At 44.3% G+C, this 23934-nt stretch overlaps 1 protein-coding gene across 4 annotated transcripts in view; it reads right to left on the bottom strand.

The window, feature by feature from the left end:
• Positions 1–23934, bottom strand: part of PITPNM2 (phosphatidylinositol transfer protein membrane associated 2) — a 256108-nt gene that overhangs the window by 208084 nt on the left and 24090 nt on the right. The window lies entirely within an intron of this gene.

Genomic DNA, 23934 nt, shown 5'->3' with positions numbered 1-23934 from the left:
ACAAACACTAACAAAATGTAAAAGTTTTCTCTGCCAAAGTTCAGAATGGCATGTTTGTCCTCAAGTTCCTCCCAAAGGTCTGATACAAAGTCAATGCCACCTCCAGAGAAAACTATAGCTTGAGATTTTTATCAATGGCTTAAGAACAATCAAGCAACCAGTAAACATGTATTAAGCACCTACTGTGCTCTAGGCACTGTGTAAGCTCTGGAGATACATAAAGAGGCAAAAGTCCTCCTGTTGGTTCTAATTCTTACTTACAACATCACTAATGTAAAAATATCTTTAATAAGAATATATATGTATAGCCTATATGAGATTGCTCACCATCTTGGGTAAGGAGGTGGGGAGGGAAGGGGAGAAAAATCAAAAACTCAAAAGCTTATGGAAGTGATTGTTGATAAATCAAAATAAATTGATTTTTTTTAAAAAAAAGAGGCAAAAGACAGTGCCTGCCCTCAAGGCACTTTACAGTCTAATGTAAAGCCACTGAGGGGAGCATGCTGATCACATGAGTAGATAACCCAAAACTAACACATTGGAAGAGAATCAGGACCCAAACGGATTTCAACAGGTTAGAATGATGGGCAGAGCTGAATAAGGGATAAATGGAAAGGCCTATTTTGTGGTTCAAAAAAATTAAAGGTATATGTGTACAAAATGGGAGAGGCCCGCATGATAATTTACTCTGAAAAATCTGGGGGTTCGATATATAAAAATACTTATGACAGCATTTTTATAATCCAAAAGAAGTGAAAACCAAGTAGATGCCCATGGACTGAGGAATGAATGGCTAAACATTAAGGTACATGAATATAATGGAATCTAACTATGTGCTAAGAAACAATGTAAAGGATCGCCACAGAGAAGCGTGGTTCATAATCTGATACAAAGTGAAATTAATAGAACCAAGAAAGTAACACATGAACTGCAACAATGTAAATAGAAAGAACAACAGTAGCAAGCCAAACAAACTTCCCCAATTCTGCCCAGCTGCAGAAAGAGGGGAGGAAATGGAGATCGTTCCACTCTGGGCCAAAAGGAGGACCCATGGATGAGCAACACAATGTATGTGATCAGAATGATTCTAGTTCCAGGTGACTTGGAGGGAAATCTTGGGCTTTTTTTCTTATTCATTCATTCAATCAATTATCTAATATTTATTTAGTGCTTTCTGTGTAGGAGTCAGCATGGTAGAGTAAGAGCCAGGAAGACCTGGGTTCCATTTCCAGCTCTGACACTCATTAGCTGTGTGTCCACGAGAAAATCACTTAACCTTCCGAGCCTGTTTCCTCATCTTTAAAAGGGGAATAGTAATACACCACTACCACGCAAATGTAATAGAATACTAAGGTGCCATAAGAATCAATCAGTAAGCATTTTTTTGTAGTTGATAAATTTAATTAAATTTAGATAAATTCAATTAAATTCTTTAGGTTATACATGTGCAATTATGTAAAACATTTTCATATTAGTCATTTTGTACAAGAAGACTCGAATAAAAGAAAAAAGAAAGTGAAAAATAGCATGCTTCCGTCCATATTCAATTAATATCAGTTCTTTTTCTGGAGGCGGACAGTATGCTTCATCATTAGTCCTTTGGGATTGTTTGGGATCATTGTATTGCTGAGAATAACTAACTTATTCACAGTTCTTCATCGAACAAGATTGCTGTTGCAGTATACAACGTTATTCTGGTTCTGTTCACTTCACTACGCATCAGTTCATGTGAGTCTTTCCAGGTTTTTTCTGAAATTGTCCTGCTTGTTATTTCTTATAGCATATTAATATTCCATTACAATCTTATGTCACAGCTTATTTAGCCATTCCCCAACTGATGGACATCCCTTTGATTTCCAATTCTTAGCCACCACAAAAAGAGCTCCTATATTTTTGTACAAATAGGTCCTCCCCCCACCCCTTTTTTTATCTTTGGTATATAGACCTAGCAGTGGTAGGCAAGCATTTACTAAGCACCTACTAAGTGCTAAGCACAGAGGATACAAAGAATGAACAATCCCTAGTATCAAGTAACTTGCATTTCAATAGAAAAAAACAAATATGATGAATTCAGAGAAGCCCAGGAAGACTTATATGAACTAATGTAGAATGAAGGGATTAGAACCAGGAAAACAATATACAAAATGATGACAATGTAATTGGAAAGAGCTAATAATATTAATAAAAATGATAATGATGTTCTATAATCAGAATGAGTAAGTCTAACTCTAGTAAAGATGGAAAATGCACTTCCTTCCCTTCTCTGAAGAGGTGGAGGTCTATGGGTATAAGGCATTGCATATATTGTAAGAATCTATTGATGTCTTGGTTAATTTTGCTGACCTGCTCTTTTTTATTTTTTGGTGCAAGGAATGGCTCACCAGGTAAGGGATGGGAAAGGCATATATTTAGAAATGCAGAGAACGTAATAATAAAAAAAAGATACCATTCTAAATACTTATTCTAAAATACCATTCTAAATACCATTCTAAAAAGTACTTATCTTTAAGAGTTATTGAGGGGAAAGTGCTATATAACTGTAAGTTATTATTATAAATGGTATGAGAGATACAAAGATACAAATAAGTCTCATTTCTTGTCCTCCTAGAGATTGTAGTCTGATGGTAAAAATAAGAAACAATTAATTATTATGACAAATAATTATGTCACCAAAGTTTTCTCTTCCCATTCCAAATTTTATCCATTCATTCATTTATTCATTCATTCATTCACACAAGAATTGCTTTTTTGATATGCCCCAGCACATAGTAGCAGCTTAATAAATGCTTGTTGACAGATCAACCAAAAATATTTAGTAAATGCCTCTTGTGTGCACAGCACTGCATCAGGTACTAAGAAAGGTAATGCCCTTTGAATAAGACACGGCCCCTTCCCTCCTAAAGCTTACAGTGTAGTGGGGAATATTATCCCAGCAAAGGTGGCAGAAAACATTACAAGCTAAGGATATCAGAGAAGTGCAAGACAAGCACCTGATGAGGTTTGAGGAGCAGAACAAGAGGACTGGGGAGAGCTCTTCATGTAGAAGCATGAGCTGAGGGGACTCTAGGTCCTGGGCAGGTCTGTGCCCCACCCCCATCCTCTCCCACTCTGAGAGGCTGTACTGCTGCTGGTAGATTAGCAGACAGGCTGGGCCACCTGTAAATCCAGTCAATTACCTCTCAATTAAACTAGAAAAAGCTTGGAATGCCAGAGCAGGGAAGGACCTAACAGCATGCAAAGGAATGGGAGAGGTGGAGAGAGACAGGGGAGAGATCATTTCAGACACAGGGAAAAGCCTTTGAGAGAACAAAGAACAGAGAGCCATGGCCTGATCCTAGATTACATGGAAGATAATGTGGGAAATGTTTGGAAAGCTCAGGTACTAACAGATGATGTAGAGTCTTACATGGCAGGCAAGAAAGTGTCAACTTTACTCAGCAGGCAAGGAGTCGATCAATCAACAGATATCTATTAATTGGATAGAGTGCTGGGCCTGGAGTCAGGAAGACCTGAGTTCAAATCCTGCCTCAGACAGTTGTGTAATTCTGGACAAGTCATTTACCTCAGTTTCCTCAACTGAAAAATGGGCATAATAATAGCAACTACCTTCCAAGGTTGTTGTGATGATCAAATGAGAAGATATTTGCAGAAAGCACTTAGCACAGTGCCTGGCAATTAGTAAATGCTTATTCCTCCCCTCTGCCATTAGGTACCTACTATGTTCCAGGCATCATACTAGAGATCAAAAATACAAAAACAAAAATTAAAGAGATGGTTTCTTCGAGGAGTCTGTATTCTATTGAGGTTGCCAACAGACACACATAGAAGTCGAGAGAAAACAAATATAAGGAAATATCTAAAAGGAGACACTAATAGGTTGGGGAAGGGAGGGAAGCAGGGTGGAATCCCAAAAGACTTCATGGAAGCAGCAGCATTTGAGCTGAGCTTTAAAGGAACCAAGAATAACAAGCCATGTCTGATTTCTGGGCAGGGGCAAGATGTGAGCTGGAAGGAAGAGGAGTCTGGCAGGGGCGAAACTCAAGGAGAGTTTAGAAGGGGACAGAGTAGAAGCAGTAAGACCTAAATATGTAGGTGTGATAAGGCCGACATGGCATTAGTCCGGGCAGGTGGTGATGGGAGGCCTGCTCTAGGACGGAGCAGGAGGAACAAAGGAGAGGAATGAGTGTGAAAGACGATCCAGAGACAGAATCACAAGGAAGTGGTGACAGCTTGGAAAGGCGAGGAGAGGAAGAGGGAAAAGCAGCATGTAACACTCAAGTTTCAGGCACAGGAGACATGGTGAATGTGCTGCTTCTGAGAAATAGCAAAATGAAGAGGAGGAAGGTGGGGGTGGGGCGGGGATCATGAGCCCAGTTTGGAGCAACAGCATTTGAGGTGTTAGTGGGATATCCAGATGGAGATGCCCCCATAAACAACTGACTAAAGTCAATCAATCAACACACATTTTAATATACTTTTATTTATTTTGTTAAACATTTCCCAATTGTACATTTAAAACATTTTAACATTCATTTTTTAAAATTGAGCTCCAAATTCTCTCCCTCCTTCCCACCCCTCTCTCACCCCTTGAGAAGGTACACAATACGATATTGATTATACACATGAAGTCATGCAAAACATATTTCCATATAGCCACTCAAGATGCATTTATTAAGCACTTAGTGTGTGATGGGTACTGGGCCAAGTGCTCAGGATACGAAGATAAACATGAGATGTCCCTGCCCTCAGGAAGCTTACTGGGGGGATATGTACAACACGTACACAAGTCAGTCAACAATCACTCATTCTTTATTAAGCATCTACTATGTGCCAGTCACCATGCTAAATGCTAGGGATGCAAAACAGGGCAGTAACAGTACCCTCCCTCATGGGGTGTGCATTCTAATGGAAGAGACAATGTGTAAATAACCATGAACATATAAGGCATGTACAGAGGAGACAGAAGTCAGTCTCAGAGAGGACACATTCCAGAAATGGGGGACAGTCCCATGCAAAGGCCTGGAGATGAGAAATGAAGCATTTCATTCCAGGAATCAAAAGTAGGACATCATATCTGGATCGAAGCGTATGTGGAGGAAAGCAGGATGGAAGAAGATCTGGAGATGGGTCTGGAAGATGCCAAGTTTTGTAGAGTTTTAAATGAGAGGATTCTGTATTTGTTCCTGGAAGTAATAGGGAGCCATTGGAGTTCACTGAGGGAGGGACGACCTGGTAAGCAAACATAAATATATATAAAGTAAAGACAAAGTCATCCAAAGGAGTTTTAAGAAGAAAGGAACACTAGTAAATGGAAAGAGGTGGAACATCCCGGTCAGTTGACAGGGCAGAGATGCAGGTCTTGAGGTCAGAGCTGGAAATACAGATTCAGGAATTGTCTGTAGAGAGGTGCTAGTCCAAGTTACGAGCCTGCCCAGGCGGAGAGTGTAGGGAGGGAAGAGGAGACAGAAAAGGGCTGGTCCTTAACTGGGATGAGAAGGTAAGACAGATGCAAGTAACCACCAGAGCCATAATCATAAGTCAACCTCAGTCTTCCTGTCTGTAGAAACTTCTTTATTTTCTCGGTCACAGTAAAAAAGGTCAAAATGGAAAAACTACAGGTGGGTAGAAAAAGGAGGGTGACGAAGGGCTTGCTCTTTTGCATGAAAGGAAGTGGCCAAAAGACTAGTCACTAGAAGAACCCCAGCTAATAGGGCCAGGCAAAGAAAAACAAGCCTGAGAATGTAACTTACCCCAAAGGCTCTCTCTCCTGCATCCAGAGAGCTCACGTCGGGCAGGGCTTGGGTGTCCAGCTTGGCCCAGGCCCCAGCAGTGAGAGCAGGCGACATCCCCCAAGTTATACTTCATCCACTTTTATGTCAACACAACGGCGCCATGGTAATGATTGAAAATATTTACATACCGCACCACTGATTGGTTGTTTAGACCATCTGGCTACTGGATGCGGTAAGGATTGTCAAACACATGTCCCTTCCAGAAACACTGTGACTTAGCACCAACATCAAGTCTTAGCTCCAGGGACCAGCATCACTCAAAAATCCATCCCTTGGCTCACTCTCTATGCTCTAGAAAGTCAGGCAAGCCATCCCCCCCGGCTGATACAGAAGTGAGCTGTGCCCCCATTCACTCTTCCTTCCACACACCAGTGACAGATAGTCAGGTGACTGAGCCATATGGAGCCCCACTCCTGTGACCCCATGTTCTTATCATCAATGATGACAGCTCGAGCTTACTGTTTATTATCAAGCATGTCCTCTTTGGGAAGCTCAAGAGCTCTAGAAGGAACCTCTTAACTTGATGAGCCCTAGCCCTGGTTTGGTGACAACTCGAGATGTCTCTAATTATCTCAGGGGGATGTTGGGGAATCCCTGGAAGAAAATTAGTCAGAAGTCGCTTTAATTTGAAAAAATAAAGAAGATGGATCACTGGGAACTTGAGAAGAGATAGACAATTTTCGATCAATAAACATTTATCAAGCACCTATTACGTGCCGGGCACGTAATGTGCTAAGCAATGGGAATACAAAGAAAGGCAAAAGACGCAAGTTCCTGTGAAATGAAGATATGGTTCAGGGGCAGCTCTCCAAAACAACTAGGAACAGACCTCTATGCATCTAGCTCTAATATACCTTTAATGAAAGGCACAGGATATAAGGGAAGGAGCATGGGACTTAGAGTTAGGGGACATGGGTTCAAATCCTGGGGCTACAACTTAGTACCAGTAAGATCTTGACCAAGTCTCCTATCCTTTCCGGGCATCAGTTTTCTCATCTTCAGAATAGAACTAAGAGGTCCTTTTCCCTTCTAAACAGGATACAACTACATCAGATTCTGACACAGTCAATCCTATGGTTCTTTTGGAATCAGAGATCTAGGTCGAGAAAGAGGTTGTCTGGTTCAACACCCTCATTTTACAGTTGAGGAAACTAAAGCAGGTTAAGTGACTTACTCAAGTGGCCACACTGAGCCAGGATTTGAACCTGGGTTTTCTGGTTACGAGTCCAGCAATCTTTCCATGACACTGTCTTCATCTATTTGACTATAGAACTCCATGAAGTTCTGATTACACAGTGCTAGTTTGGGTTCAGTGCTAACTCCACTGACTTTTTAGGGGTCAATAAGTGGGTTACAGAAAAAGAAGGAGGAGGAAGAGGAGAAGAAGAAGGAAGAAAAAAGAAGAAGGAGAAAGAAAGAAGGAAAAAGAAGAAAGAAGGAAGGAGGAAGACAGGAAGAAAAAAAAGAGGAGGAGGAAGAAGAAGAAGAAGAAGCATCTGTGTTCTTTTCTATCTTGAGAACATGACCTCTCTTCAGTCACCTCATTTCACAGATGAGGAAACTGAGGCCCAGGGATATAAAGTGACTTGGCTCAGGTTTCACAGGCAGCATTAGAGGTAAGATTCCAAAGACGATACCACTTCCACTGCAACACAGAAATGCTTCTGACTCCAGCTCGAGCCATCCAGACTCCTTCTTGCATTAACATTTTTGCCCACAGTTAACACAGGTAGTAAGAAACACTGTTGGAATCTGAACCCAGTTCTTTTGTCTCAAAACTATTCAAAACCGGGGACCCCAAAGAACAATTCCAGTAGGATTTTTTTTCTCTAAAGTAACCATTTTCTTAATGGGAGCCCACTTCAGCTTCATTGCCATCGCATATCAGCAGTAACATGGAAAGCTGTGTCAGCTTTCTGACATTGGTGAGTCAGATGGAAAGTCATCACTCAGGTCGCTGAGTGTGCCAGGGATTGGTACGTTTTAAACACTTTGGTGAAATGTTTCAAGGGGAGCACCTGAAACCAGGTTTGACTTTTTCCTTAAAAACAAAACCAACTTGACTAACTCCACCACAATTTAACAGGCCTTTCCCCACCTCTCCTCTGAGGTTAAAAGCTATGGTATACCTAGGTGCAATATTAATGCCATCTCTGTGATATGAGCAACAGCTCAAGTCAATAAGCATTTATTAAATGTTTACTGTGTTCCAGGAATTGTTCTAGATGCTGGAGAAACAGGAAAACAAAGCCTCTGATCCCGAGAAGTTCCTATCTTAGCTGCCTCTCCAGACTGATTTCATATTACTTTCCTTCATCCATTCTCCCTTCTAAAGGAACTGGCCAGATAAGTGCAACCCTTCTACCTCCCACCTCCACACCTTAGTACAAAGTAGTCACCCATGCCTAGATGGACTCCTTCCCCAGCTCTGGCAGATAGACTCTCTCACTCCCTTCCAAGCACAATTCAGGCTCCACCCCTCACTTGAGACCTTTTCTCAGCTCTAGCTCAGGCAGACCCTTGATACTGACCTCTTGTGTGGTTGCCAAATGACCACCCACTTTGCGTGCCTTGGCCGAAGGTTTTTTGTAAAAGGTTGTCAAGGCCATTAGAGAAAATTGTAAATAAGACTGGCTTCCACCAGTTTATAAGGTGCTTATCTTCCACTGGGCTCCAAAGCATTCAGCAGGGCTCCCACAGACTCCAACAGGAACAGGGCAGGGCTCACAAGTCCCATTTTATGGAGCGGGAAATTGGGGCACCCAGAGGGTAACTTAGAATGAGTCACAAAATGAGTCTAGGTCATTCAACCCTCCATCCATAGGTTTCTTTAAGCTAGACTTGGCTTCAGGCATTCACTCTGGCTGTCTGGCATACCTGGAATGCCCTCCCTCCTCCACTCTGCCTACTGACCTCCCTGGCTTTCTTTAAAGCCCAACTAAAATCCCACCTTCCAGAGGAAATCTTTCCCAGCCCCTCCTTATGCCATGCCTTCCTTCTGTTAATTATTTCTTACTTATCCCATATAGAGTTTGTTTTGTATATGTTTGTATGTCCTCCTTCAGAAAGTCAGCTCCTTGAGGCCTGGGGCTGTCTTTTGCCTCTTTTTGTATCACCAGTGTTAGCACAGTGCCTGGCACATGGTAGGAGCTTAATAAATATCAACTGACTGATTGGACCACACAGGTGGCAAAAGCAATTAGCCAATGGGAGAAATCAAAGCCAAGTTCAACTTCACCCTTCTCCTCCCCCATGACATCTTTAAATAGGACCTCAGAGTTAGAGAAGGCCAGAGCTAAGAGAGACTTTGGTGCCAACTGCCTCCAAACTCTTTATTTGAGAGGAGAGGAAATAGCTAGATAGCAGTTTTTACAATTACGTCTGGTGCCGGAAGATTCACAAAGTGCTTTAACAAACCTTTTGTTTCAGCTTTAGGATACGCCCAGAAAGAAAAGAATCTGTCACCAAGTATTTATTGAGCCTCTACTATTGCAAGGGATTGTGCCAAGGATGAGAGCTACAAAGAAAGGCAGAACCAGTACCCGTCTTTGAGGGGTTCATAGTCTAATGGGGCAAACAACATGCAGATATCTATCTGCCATCCAGCTAGCTTTCTGTCTGTCTCACTATATACAAGACACCTGCAGAGTAGACGGAACATGGCCAAGGAGAGGGAGGCATTGACCAGTTGGGGGAACCAGGAAAAGCCTCCTGTAGAAGTCTGGATTTGAGCTGAGTCTCGAAGGAAGCCAGGAAAGCTCAGAGGCAGAGCACCCTAGGCATGAAGGACAGCCAGTACAAAGGCACAGGGAGGGGGAACTGCAGGACCCACGAGAGAAAACAGGAAATAATGATAATAATGATAATAATAATGATAGCTAACATTTACACAGCAACTGCTATGTGCCAGGCACTGTACTAAGCACTTTACAGATTCTTATCTCATTTGATCCTCCCAATGGCCCTGGGAGGTAGGTGCTATTATTATCCCCATTTTACAGTTTGAGAAAACTGAGGCAGAGAGAGAAGTGATTTGCCCAGGGTCACACAGCCAGTAAGTGTCTGAAGCTAGATTTGAACTTAGGTCTTCCTGATTCCAGGTTCAGCACTCTCTCCCCTGGGACACCTAGCTGCCTCGAAAGTGGGCCAGAATAGTTAGACTAAAGAGATGGAAGGCTGGAGAGACATGAAGAAATACGAGCTAATAGTAAGCTGTATTCAGAGGAGGACTGCTGTGTAAGGAGACAGGAAAGGTAGTGGGGGCCAGGGTATGCAGCTCTTTAAATGACAGATAATTTTATAAGTAATAGGGAGTCAATGGAGTTTATTGAGTAGAAAGGTGACATGTCCCTAAAGACAAGGATAGCTTCAATTCTGTCTTTGTATCTCCAGGCCTAGCACACATTAAGCAATTCACAAATGTCTACTTGATTGAATGATTTGCTGAGCCAAAGCAGATCCTTCCCTATTTTCCCCCTTCCCAATCCAAGAAAGAAAGAAAGAGGGAGGGAAGGAAGGGAGGGAAGGAAGGAGAGAAGGAAGGAAGGAAGGGAAGGAAGGAGAGAAGGAAGGAAGATAGACTTGTTTGGCTCCAATCTTTGGGCCATGGCAAGGGTGGGTGAGTGAAAATTACCCCAAAGGAGTTAGAGAGACTGTGTGGTGTTTTCCTTCACACCCATCCTAGTCCCCACCCCCTCACCTCCACCTAAGTGGCCCCGGTGACTACAGACAAGACATCAGCGGCTTCCGCAGCCTCCTCTGGGCCCCAGCTTTTCAGGCAAGTCTCGGGTGTTGAGAACATTCAGTTACTGCTCAGTTTTTATTGTGGAAAAAGCTCTCACCCGGTGTGGCGTGTGGGTATGCTGTGTTTGTTTTATTTTTAAGATGATTTCACTGAAAAGTACTTCCCTGGCCCCCACTGCCTGGCTTTCAAATCCATGAGTCCTGGAGGGAAGTTCAGCCTGAGATTCCACCTTCCAGAAGGGAGGGGCACAGACCACCAACAACCTGGGAATACAGCAAGGTCATTCAAACTCAAGACCAAGTTCACCTCCTCCAAAGTCCCTCTCTTTTGGGGGAGGGGAAGAATCCTTAAACCATCCAAGGGTAATTTCATTGTTCATAGAGGACTAGGGTAGCATGATATCTTAGAAACAAAGCCCCTCATTTTGTAGATGTGGAAACTGAGGCTCAGAGAATGTCACACAGGGAGTTAGCTTCAGAAGTGGGAAGAGGACTCAGATACCCACAATATAAGAAAAAGCCAATGATTTAAACTGCCCAAAAGCATAATGAACTGCCTCAGGAAGTAATGAGTTCCTTCTTCCTGGTGGTCTTCAAACAGGCTTAATAACCAACCACTTTTCCACGGAAACTGCTCTCTCCAAAGTTATTAAGGATTTCTTAGTTACCAAAGCCAATGGCCTTTTGTCAATCCTCCTTCTCCTTGACCTCTCTGCAGCCTTTGACATTGTCAATCACTCTCTCCTCCTTGATATCTCTTCTCTCTAGGTTTTCAGGACAGACAGACAGACACACACACACACATACACATACACACACACACACATACACACACACACACACACACACACACACCACACACACCTTCCTGGTTCTCCTCCTCCCTCTCTGACTGCTCCTTCTCTGCCTCCTTTACTGGATCCTCCTCCAGTCCACATCCTCTAACCATAGGTGTCCCATAGGGCTCTGTCCTGGGTCCTCTTCTCCCTCTATACTACTTCATTTGATGATCTCATCAGCTCCCATGAATTAAATTACCATCTTTATGCTGATGATTTTTGAATGTACCTTTCCTGACCCAATCTCTCTGCTGACCTCTGATCTTGAATTTCCACTTGCCTTTCACACATCTTTTTTTTGTTTGTTTGTTTTTTGTTTTGTTTTTATTAATTTATTTTGATTTATCAATAATCACTTCCATATGCTTTTGAGTTTAAAATTTTTCTCCCCCTTCCTCCCCACCACCCTCCTCAAGATGGTGCACAATCTGATACAGGCTATACATTTACATTCATATTAAACGTATTTTCACATTAGTGATGTTGTAAGTAGAAATCAAAACCAATAGGAGGAACCATCAGAAAGAGGAAACAAAACTCAACAGAAGAGAAAAAAAATAACAATTCGGCTTCCATAGTTCTTTCTTTGGATGTGGACAGCATTTTCCATCACAAGGCCTCTGGAGATGTCTTAGATCCTTGTATTGCCAGGAAGGGTTAAGTTTATCAATATTAGTCATCGCACAACGTGGCTGTTATTGTGTACAACGTTCTCTTGGTTCTGCTCACTTCACTCAGCATCAGACCATACAAGTCTTTCCAGGTTTTCCTGAAGTCAGCCTGTCCATCATTTCTTATAGCACAATAGTATTCCATCACATTCATATACCACAACTTGCTCAGCCATTCCCCAATTGATGGGCATCCTTTCAATTTCCAATTTTTTGCCACCACAAAAAGAGCTGCTATGAATATTTTTGTACATGTAGGTCCTTTTCCCATTTGTGTGATCTCTTTGGGATATAGCCCTAGAAGTGCTATTGCTGGGTCAAAGGGTATACCCATTTTTATAGCCCTTTGGGCATAGTTCCAAATTGCTCTCCAGAATGGTTGGATCATTTCACAACTCCACCAGCAATGCATTAGTGTTCCAATTTTCCCACATCTTCTCCAACATTTATCATTTTCCTGTTTTGTCATGTTGGCCATTCTGATAGGTATGCTGTGGTACCTCAGAGTTGTTTTGATTTGCATTTCTCTAATCAATAGTGATTTAGAACATTTTTTCATATGACTACAGATGACTTTAATTTTTTCATCTGAGAACTGTCTGTTCATATCCTTTGACCACTTATCAATTGGGGAATGGCTTGTATTCTTACAAATTTGACTTAATTCTCTATATATTTTAGAAATGAAGCCCTTATCAGAGAGACTGGTTGTAAAAATTCTTTCCCAATTTTCTACTTTCCTTCGAATCTTAGTTTCATTGGCTTTGTTTATGCAAATACTTTTCAATTTAATGTAATCACAATTATCTATTTTGCTTTTCGTAATGTTCTCTATCTCCTGTTTGGTCATGAATTCTTCTGTTCTCCATAGATCTGACAGGTAAACTATTCCTTGCTCTCCCAGTTTGCTTACAGTATCAGACTCTATATCTAAATCATGTGCTCATTTTGACTTGATTTTGGTATAAGGTGTAAGATGTTGGTCTATAACTTAGTTTCTGCCAAACTCTTTTCCAGTTTTCCCAGCAGTTTTTGTCAAATAGTGAGTTCTTATCCCAGAAGTTGGGGTCTTTGGGTTTATCAAACAGTGGATTACTATAGTCATTGACTACTGTGTCTTGCATACTTAACCTATTCCACTGATCTACCACTCTATTTCTTAGCCAGTACCAAGCAGTTTTGATGATTGCTGCTTTATAATACAATTTAAGATCTGGAATGGCTAGGCCACCTGCTTCTGCATTTCTTTTCATTAGTTCACTTGATATTCTGGACCTTTTGTTCTTCCAAATGAATCTTATTATTATTCTTTCTAACTCTATAAAATAATTTTTTGGTAGTTTGATTGGTATGGCACTGAATAAGTAAATTAGCTTAGGTCGCCTTTCACACATCTTGAAGTGGATGGCCAGTAGACATCATAAATGAAACATTTCTGAAACAGAGCTCATTATTTTCCTCCGTAAGGCCTCCCCACCCCCCATCTTCCCTTTTATTGTATAGGGTAACACCTTCCTCTTAGTCCCTCAGGTTCTCAACCTAGGAGTCATTCTGGACTCCTCAATATCTCTTACCTCCCCCCTGCCATATCTAAACTATTGGCTAGGCCTGCTGATTTCACCTCTGCAACATGTCCCCAGTACTCCCCCTTTTCTCCTCTGACACTGACCCCACTCTTGTCCAGGCCTTCAACACCTCATGCCTAGACTACCGCAATAGCTGCTAGGGTGAGGTGGGGGGATCTGTCTGCCTTAGGTTTCTTCCCACACCAATCCAGCCTCCATTCAGCCACTAAAGTGAAGGTCTGATTATGTTACCCCCTACTCAATAAATTTCAATGGTCCAAACTCCTTATGGCCTTCAGGATCAAATACACAGTGCTCTATTTGGCATTGAAAGCCCTTCATAAAGCAGCCCCTCCCTACCTTTCCAGTCTTCTTACACCTTACTGCTCACCATGTACTCTTCAGTCCAATGATCTAGTCGCACCAGCCTCTTGGCTAGTCCACAAACAAGACACTCCATCTCTTAGCTTCTGGTGTTTTCTCGGGCTCTCCCCCATGTCTGGAATGCTTTCCCTCCCCTGCTCAGACTACTGACCCCCTTGCCTTCCTGTAAGTCCCAATTAAAATCCCACCCCTTATAGGAAGTCTTTTCTAACCCTTCTTAATTCCAGTGCCTTCCTTCTACTAATTCTTTCCTACTTATCCTGTATATAGCTTGCTTTGTATAGATTTGTTTACATGTTGTCTCTGTCATTAGATTGTAAACTCCTCGAGGGCAGGGACTATCTTGTCTCTGTTTCTATCCTTAGCATAGTGTCTGGCACACAGTAGGAGCTTGCTGATTGACTGAATGACAACTATCACATGATATTGTGTGTTTAGCTATTGTGTTTGAATAACCACTGAACACCTTGGCACCTTATCATGGCACTGGGAGGTAACTCTGTAATCAATATATCAATCAATAAGCATTCATTAAGTGCTGAATATCAAAGGACCTGAGCTGAACTCTCACCTCTGAGGATTACTTAGACAAGTCACATGGCCCCCTGGGTAAAAGGAAGGGGTTGGACCAGACGGGCCCTAGGCTCTGAGCCCCCATCCCAATGTGGAACACTATGGAGAAGGCATTTAATTTAAGAGTTGGAAAGCCCTGGGTTCCAACTCTGTCTCAGATACCAGCTGTGAGACCCTGGGTACATGGTCACTTATTCTCTCTGGGCCTCAGTGGCCTCAAATGGGAAGGAGAAATAAGGACAATGCCTACCTCACAGGCTGCTGTGAGGATCAAAGCAAGTGTTTATTAGGCACCTTCTCGGTGCCAAGCACTGTATTAGCAACTAGGGCCAAAGAGCAAAGCCCATTTTTTAAGTGCCTGCTGTGTGCCTTCAAACAATGAAGGCCATCGTCTCTGTACTAGCCTCCAAGCTCTTGGAAGGGAGGAGGCTGCAGTTTCTCTTAGTTTTGTATCTCCCCCAGGACCTCGTACCCAGCGTGGCACTGGGCTAGGTACACACAAAAGCCAAGCAGGATCTCCAAGATCCCTGAACACCATGGGCAGGAGGGGAGGAGGTGTAACCCCCAGGGCAGCCCAGGAGGGTGGTCATTCCCTCTGAAGTCAATATGCCCATTACTGCTGCCAAGGCTATCAGGAGTCTGATGGGGTGAAAAGGGGTGAATAAGATTTGCTTTTAATAATCCTTTCTCCAGCAAGCTGTGGGATGGTCTGGCTACTCCCAGCAAAGCTCTGCTGGACCTGGGACAGGATAATCCAAAAATAAAGACTCCCTTGTGTCCCCCAACTGTCCTGTTTCTAATTATGGCATTCAGGTGCACATGTCAGGGAGGGCGTCTAGAAGGGAGGATGGGGAGTGTAGGAGGAGAAGAACCCATGTTAGCTGGGTTAGTCTTCTTTCCATAGCATAGAAAAAGCCCTGAACACACACCCACACACACACACCCACACACACCCCCACACACACCCATACCCACACCCACACCCACACCCACACACACACACACACACACACACACACACACACACACACACACACGAGACTCACTGCCAGAAAAGATACCATGTAGTACAGTGCAAAGAACATTAGTACCAGAGGAGCTGAGTTCATATCCCACCTCTGATGGCCGCCACTTGATGCCAGGATGGCCTCAGGCACCTGTTTCCTCACCTGTAAAATGTCAGACTAGATGACCCTGAAGGTTCCTTCTGGTTCTAAATCAATCGGTCAAAAGCTACTATGTGCCAGGAGATGCATCAAGCTGGAGATGAAGTAAAGGCAGAAAACATGATGCCTGCCCTCAGAAAGCTCACATTCTCCTGATGCAGACACCTCGCAAACAACTTCGTACTTACAAAAAATCCAGAGCAGATGAAAGGTCATATTAGAGGGAAGGCCTCCTACAGCAGGTGCAATCTGAGCTGAGCCTTGAGGGGAGCCAGGAGGTGGAGCTGAGGAAGAGCGTCACCCAGGCATGGGGGACAGCCAGGGAAAATGCATGGAGTCGAGAGATGGCAAGAAGGCCAGAGCTGCTGGATTGTACAGGATGCAATAGAGCATCAAATGCAGGAAGCCTGGCAAGGCAAGAAGGGGCCAGGTTGGGAAGGGTTTTGTGGTTTCTCCTTCATTCTCGAAGAGGACCGTGACATCAGGAAGGTGATGCCATGACACTCGAGTGAATAGGATTTAAGTGATGTAGAGCTGTGCAAAGTCACCAGCGTCACTCTCTCCTCCTGAGCATCCGGGTCCAGTGGCAAGATATAGATCAGGATGACTGGAGATGGCCCTGGATTCAGTGGCTTTAAAAGCTTGACAGAGGATTATATCCTGGAGGTAAGAGGGAGCCACTAAAGTTAATAGAGTGAGGATGGGAGGGATGACACAGTCAGATCTGCTCCTTCGGAAGATCACTGGCAGATGAGTGGCGGATGGCAAAGGTATGAGGAAAGACTTCAGTTAGGGAGACTGCTATTGAATTAGTTTAGACAAGAGGTGATGAAGGGCTGAGGTCTATGATGTTCTGATGCTGTCTAAAAGTCACCCTAACCACAAAGCTAGCTGACCTCTCAAAGGGTTTAGAATTCCACACCCTTCCACCCCTATCCCACCCCCATGGGAAGCTGAGGATGCCAAATATCACAGGATCATAGAGTTAGATCCAGAAGGGACCTCAGAAAGTAAAAGAAACAAGAGACCCCGTAAGTGACTTGTCCAAGGTCATGCAGGTGGTCAGCAGCAGGGCCAGAATCTGAATCCAGGTCCTCCTATTATAAATCCAGGACTCTATACACTGAATCACACAGTCATCCATAGAGGATGCTCTGCCTTGCAAAAATCTCAGCACTGAGTAGTTACTGGGAGATTAAGAATGCCAGACCGGGGATCAAGACACTGGGGTCCCAAACCTGTCCCTGCCACTTACTTGGTTGACTTTGGCAGGTCACAACTTGTCTGAGCCTTCTTCCTCCTCTGCACGTGGAGGGTGGGGGCAGTCTAAGGTTCTTTCTAGCCCTGACGTTCTGGGCTGTGTGAACAGAACGTCCGGGCACCCACCGGGCAAAGGCAGGGTTCTAAAGGGTTCTAGTTGTTTTATTTCCTGGGATTTCTTTCTTTCTCTCCATTTCTGCCTCCCCGGCTCTATTCTGGGTGCAGGGGAGAAGAGACATCCTGGGACCATCGAGGCATTTGTGTGACACCCTCATTGGTCTGTCTTCCACTCTGCTTAATGAAGAGTCTGATGAAAAAAAGCTTGGGACTTTGCATGCTGCCCTCCCCCATCCCCAGGCCAGCAGTCCCTTCTTTATTAAAGAGGATGGATGGTAGAGGGAAAAGATGGATGACTTGGCATCATAGGATCCTAGACGTGGAAGGGACCCCAGAGGCCATCAAGTACAACCCCTTCATTTTACAGGTGGGGAAACTGAGGCCTAGAGAGACGTGACTTGGTCCTAGTCACACAGATAAGCAAGGGAGTGGCAGGGCTAGGAGAGGAACCAGGGTCCTGTGACTCCAAATCAGCCCCCTTTCCAGCTCTGTCACTGTAACCCTAAGTCACCCCACCCAGGAGCCTCAGTTTCCTCCTCTGTAGAAAGAGGGGGTTGAACAAGATGTCATCCGTGATCTAGAATCGCATAAGAAAAGTCATCTGCCCTTCAGTTTTACACTCCCCATGCCAATCTCTAAGGAAGGCTCAATTTTCTAATTCTAGATAAGACGATATGAGTTAGACTCCAGGACTCCAGAAGAGTGCCCTGGCCTGATCCATATCTGCATGGTCTAGTCGCCCCTACATATTCAAAAAGCCAAGTCTGCCTCTCAAAGCGCCTACAGTGTTCCCCAAACACATCCAGTCACGAAACATCTTACACTAAAGAAGGAACAAGGTCTATTTGACAGATTTCTTTCCCGACCACCTAATATTAATTTGTGACCCCCTACCTGATTTCAATGCCCAACTAATGTCCTTTTTCCCCCACCTGATTTCCCTTGTTTGCCCTTCCCCACACACCTGATTTCATTTGGTTCCCCCACCTGACTTCCCTCCTCCACCCTTCCCCACACACCTGATTTCAATGCCCCCCCACCTGACTTCCCTTGTCCGCCCTTCCCCCCACAAACCTGATTCCCCTCACAAGAAGCGTAGGCACCTGCACAGGCACATGGTTGCTTTCCCAGCTGCTCCACAGACAGAGCTGGTAACTGGCATCTGCTCTTTTGGAAGGTAGTATTTATCTTTCCATCAACTCAGAAGAAAATGACAGCTTGAAAAGGGCAAACTGAGCCATCAGACTCAAAGAGGCCATGGGCTTGAGAGATCAACAGACACTTTGAACTAGCATCAGCCGGCAGAGGAGCCAACCCAACGGGGACCCAGAGGAGGGACACATTTCATTTCCCCGAGGCTCAGGGGGCACGGAGCCTCCTCCCGAGACAGGCACATTGGTGGTCGGAAACTAAAGCCAGAATGGACCATGGAAATCAGTGAGTCCAAACACCCAGCCTTTTACAGAAGAGGTATTTGAAGCCCAGACAGGGTAAGCAATTTCCACAGATCATACAGCTAATAAATAGGAGATTCAAACCCAGGGTCCTGAGACCACAAACCCAGCGTTCTTTGTAGCATAGAAAGCTGCTGCCTTCTGTGGTAGTAGAGACTTTGAAACAAACACTGATTAGGGTGAATTATGGTGATTATGACTGAACAAAATGGCACATGAATGCAGTGGGATATTACTATGCCAAGGGGGAAAAAACAATAAAGGAATTTAGAGAAACACAGACAGATTTATATGAACTGATGCAGGATGATGTATGAAGAACCAGGAAAACAAGATACACAATAAACATAATTTTTCATGCTTATATGTGATTTCATGCTCATAATGAGGAAATTCCCTCTCTCTCTCTCTGCTAGGTAGGGCCTGGTAGAGCCCTGGCTTCCTTGGGATGGCTCTCCAGGATATGGGGTCACCTCCATGCCAAGATAAGTCATTGTCTCTGCCATCTCTAAGCTTAGAGAGTTGCCTGGGGGCACTGAGAACAAATGACTTACCCAAGATCATAAAGCCAGTGTGAGTCAGGGGCAGAATTTGAACCCAGAGTCTTCCTGACTCTGAGGCCAGCTTTCTATTCTCTTCCCCATGATGTAGAATATGATTACAATAACAAGTGCCATCAATAAACCTTATTTTTTTAAAAAATTGGATGCACTTCGTGCATATTTTGTTTCTAAAACTGGAAGGGCTCTTGGACCCCTGAGCCCACCCCCTTCCTTGTACAGAGAGGCCCTGACCCAGGCAAAGAAGGCATCTGGCACATGATCTCCCTATTTAGGGCAACTAGGTGGTACCATAGTGCATAAAGTCAGAAAGACTCATTTTCCTGAGTTCAAATATGGCCTCAGACTGTGTGACCCTGGGCAAGTCACTTAGCCCTGTTTGCCTCAGTTTCCTCATCTGTAAAATGAGCTGCAAAAAGAAATGGCAAACCACTCCAGTATCTCTGCCAAGAAGACCCCAAATGGGGTCACTAAGAGTTGGATGTGACTGAAACAACTCAACAACACCACCACCAATTCCCTATTCAACTACAGGCTCTTTGAGGGCAGGGACCCTGTCATCTATAATATTTCTACTTCTGCCAGTGCCTAATAGAGTGTTTTGCATATCTACTGTTCATTGTGAGCATTTATGTGAAGGCCAGGGACATAAAAATATACATGTATTAAGTACCTACTGTGTACCAAGCATTGGTCTAGACAATGGAGGGGGTTAAATTTAGACCAATTATAATCAATGCTATCATGGAGTTTACAAGCAGTATTTGCAAATCACTTAGCCCCGCACATGGCACATAGTAGGTGCATAATAAAGGCTTGTTTCCTTCCTCTTTTCCAGTCTTGTAGACAGGTAGGTCCTCAAGGCAGGAGAGTGGAAGGAGCACTGATTCCAGAGTCACAGAACCTGACAATCTCACCCCTGCTGCTTACTACCTATCTGACTTTGGGCAGGTCCCTTTACTTCCCTCAGCTTCAGTCTTCTCATCTGCACAATGGAAAGACTGTATAAAGTTAGCCTCTGAGGTCCAAGGTCTGAATCTATGACTTTATGGTAAAGGAAAAGGAAGGAAGATGGGCGGGGGGGGGAACAGAAAAAGGAGGAAAAGAGTAGAAGGGGAGGGGGGAAAGAAAAGACAGGCAGAATGTAAGTTCCTCGAAGGCAGGAAATATTTTTTTCCTTTTGTCTTCACATCCCCAGTGATCAGAACATACACAGTAAGTGCTAAATAAGTCCTCATTGCATTGGACCATACAGAACAAAATGAGCTCTGAACTGAATGTACGAAGACCTGCCTTACTGGTCTTGTTCTTGGGGTTTTCCAGTAGTGTCTGACTCTCACTGACCCCATTTGGGGTTTTCTCAGCAGAGATACTGGCATGGTTTGTCATTTCTTTCTCCAACTCATTTTACAGATGAGGAAACTGAGGCAAACAGAGTGAAGTGACTTGCCCCGGGTCACACAGCTAGTAAGTGTCTGAGGTTGAATTTGAACTCAGGTCTTTTTGACTCCAGGCCAGGTGCTCTATCCACTGTGCCACCTAGCTAGCCCTGATATTTTTTTTTTTCTAGTCTTAACTTTACCATTAACTAAGTGATGAGGCTCCAGGCATGCCTTCATCCTCCTCAGTAACAGCAGTAGTAAGTAGACGTGAGTTCAAGAAACTTAACTACTAAATCCAACCCATGTGTCCTTAGGAAAATCCCTTCCTTTCTCAGGGCCCAGAGCTGCCCCATCCACAAAGTGAGCAAGTGAAGGGGTTGGACTCAGTGACCTATTTGATGACAAGAAACAGGAGCAAAGGACAGGAAGAGGAGTCAAGGGTCCTAATTCCTAATGACTCCCAACCTCCCTGCAACTTTCTCTCTTTGGCTTGAGGCCTCCAAGTCATTTAAAGACAGCTGGAAACAGAGGGAAGGAGGGAAGCTTCAATCTGCCTTTCCAAATCCCCTGCAAAAATCTATAAAAAAAAAAAAGAGAAAATAGGACTAGCATAGTCAATAGAGAGCTAGGCTTGGAATCAGGAAGAGATCTGAATTCAAATTTTGCTTCAGACACTTCCTTGCCTATTTGACCTTGTCAAAACACTCCACCTCTATCAGCCTCAGTTTCCTAATCTGTAAAATGGAGGTGGTTGTTCTACAATGGGTGCAATAGATCCCGGACAGCTTGAAGATTTGAACAAAGTCTTTTTACTAAAATCTTACCCCCAAATCTCAACTAAAAGCAGTTCAGAAAAATAAAATCAGATAAAAGCCTCTAAAAGGAGATTTAAAAAAGCAATCATTGAGGGGGTTCCCTGGGTCTCAGACGCCCCTTGCCAAACTCCTAAGAGCTGCCCCCCGCTGGGTCCCAGAACAAGGACCTGGGGCAAAGGGAACCAAGCACCACTCTGGGTCTGCCCCACTTCCTGACTCACGGTAGTCAGCATTGGGGGAGGGCTCATTCCTGCCCTCCCAGTTCCGCCAATACCTTGGCCCACAAGAGGGATAAAAATAGCCCCAGTCTCCCGGGGCTCTTCTGAGAATCAAATGATCCTCAAAATGATGTATGGAAAGAGATAATGTATGGAAAGCAATTTGCAAACCTTTAAGTGCTATGTAAATGCTAGTTATGATTAGGGAGTGGACCAGTGATTTCACTGGCAAAGAGAAATCCCAGGTGAAACAACTCCCTCTACCAATGCATGTTGGCATCTTCTCTGCAACTTACAGTCTTAGGAGAGATGCCTGGGGTACTGAGAGGTTAAGTAAGCTGTCCAGGGTCACAAAGCCAGCATGTGTCAGAGGTGAAACTTGAACCCAGTACTCTCTGGTTCCAAGGCCAGCTCTCTGTCTAACCACTAGACCACAGATGCCTTTCCTAATTATTATTATAAAAAGATTGGCTTACCCTCCCAAGTGTCTCTCTGGGTAGGAGAGAGGGTGATGATGATGAAGGGCAGAGAGCAAGGAGAGAAAATGAGGGAAAACTCCACAAAGGACTCCCGATTCTGCCTCAAGGGGCTGGCACCTGGCTCCTGAACAAGTAAGAACAAGAACCATCTGCATCGCTGCATGGGCTGTCTTCTCCCTCTCCCGATGACTCCCCTTGGCATGGAGGCGACCATGGGGATGGAAAGCTGTGCCAGATCAGTCCTGCCAGGTAAACAGGAAAGCCTTCCCAGAAAGCAAATAGAAACAGGGCCCACTAAATGATACATGTGGATTCCTATAAGCATGTATGGACTAAGAAAAACTCATATTGACGTTATTTATATTCTATTGTTTTCATTTCTTTTGTTAAATATTTCCCAATTGCATTTGATCTGATTGGGGCCCATGATTGACATGGCTGCTGTAGAGGACCATTGCTGGACAGAGACCCAGGGCCAATCTCACTCATCTGCCCAGGTTGAAGCTGGAGACAGCAGCAGGTCTTTCTTAAGCAGGCAGTGGTAAAAAGGGGGAGGGGAGGGGAAGACTTATCTTTATTTCCTGTTTCTATAGTACAGCTGAAACCCAGTGCAGTAGGTAATGGACCTGGAGTCAGAGTCACCTTGGTCCAAGCCCTGCCTCAGATGTGCACCAGCTGCGTGACCCTGGGCAAGTTCCTTAGCCCTTCTCAGCCTCAGGTAGCTCAATGTAGAAAATGAAGGGATTAGACTTAACCTCTGAGATGCCTCCCACCTCTGAAACCATGATCACTAAGAACCAAGATTAGGAAGAAGGGAGATGGTAAGAGGTTGTTTACCTGCCCTTGAGTTCAACTCCCCTGGGCCAGGTGTAGCTCATTCCAAGATGAACCACGCTCTTTACACTGTGCCCTCCAATTCCTCAGCCCCCCAATTCTCCCCCAGGCCCCATCCCCTGAATTAGCCCTTCTCTCCTCTTCCTGCCATCTTGACTCTTTAGTGAACCATCTCAACTCTACAGTGTCCTCCCCTCTTGAATCCCTGGTCCTCACTGATTACGCCTTGCCAAGCTTCAGGATTGGATCACCCTGTAATGTCATTGATCCTCTTCAAAAATTAAGGATGAACAACTCCCACAATTCATTGCCTTCACTCCTACATATGGGCTGCTGAACAAGAGCGGAGAAAATCACCCAACCGTTCAGACTGTTGTACTGTGTGTAGCACAAGCTCATCGGGGCTCTCACTGCTACTCAGTAGTCCTACTCCACCTCTCTTATCAGCTCGCCACAGATGTTCTTCCAAACCTCGTCCTCCCTCCTCAAGCCTCCCCTGGCTCCCCCTCCCCCCACTCTCTCAGCTAAGAACCTTGCCTCATATTTTACAGAAATAAATGAGATTCGCCATGAGCTCTCTCTTCTCCCCTCTTCATCTCCCATCCCTCAGGTGCCTTCTGCCCCTCTCTCCTCCCTCATCCCTGTCTCACATGATGAAGTGGCCTTTACTTCTTATCAAATCAAACTCCTTTCCCTGTTCAAGTGGTCCCATAGCATGCCATCTCCTCCAACAGACTGCCCCCTTATCCCCAATCTTCTACTCAATTTCAATGTCTCCTTGTTTTTTGGATCATTTTCTACTGCCTACAAAATGTCTGTGTCTCTCCCCAAGCCTGAAAAAACCCTCACTTGATCCTTCCATCCCAGTGCCTAGCAAATAGTAGGTGCTTAATAAATGTTGCCTGACTGAAACCAGCAAGTGATACGAGAAAGTTTGAGCAACTCACTTCTCTTCTCAGGGGGTTAAATTCTTCTTCCCTATGGTGAGGAGGATGGGCTTCTAGCTCTAATGTTCTAAGCAGCTCTGACATTCCTTGTTCTAAGGTCCCTCCCAGCTCTGACATTCCCTGTTCTAAGGTCCC

Source organism: Vombatus ursinus, unplaced genomic scaffold (genome assembly GCF_900497805.2).
Source record: "Vombatus ursinus unplaced genomic scaffold, bare-nosed wombat genome assembly UNPS02009994.1, whole genome shotgun sequence".
Classification (NCBI taxonomy): Eukaryota; Metazoa; Chordata; class Mammalia; order Diprotodontia; family Vombatidae; genus Vombatus; species Vombatus ursinus.
The sequence above is the reverse complement of the archived record's forward strand: the minus strand, read 5'-3'. Positions and strand labels throughout refer to the sequence as shown.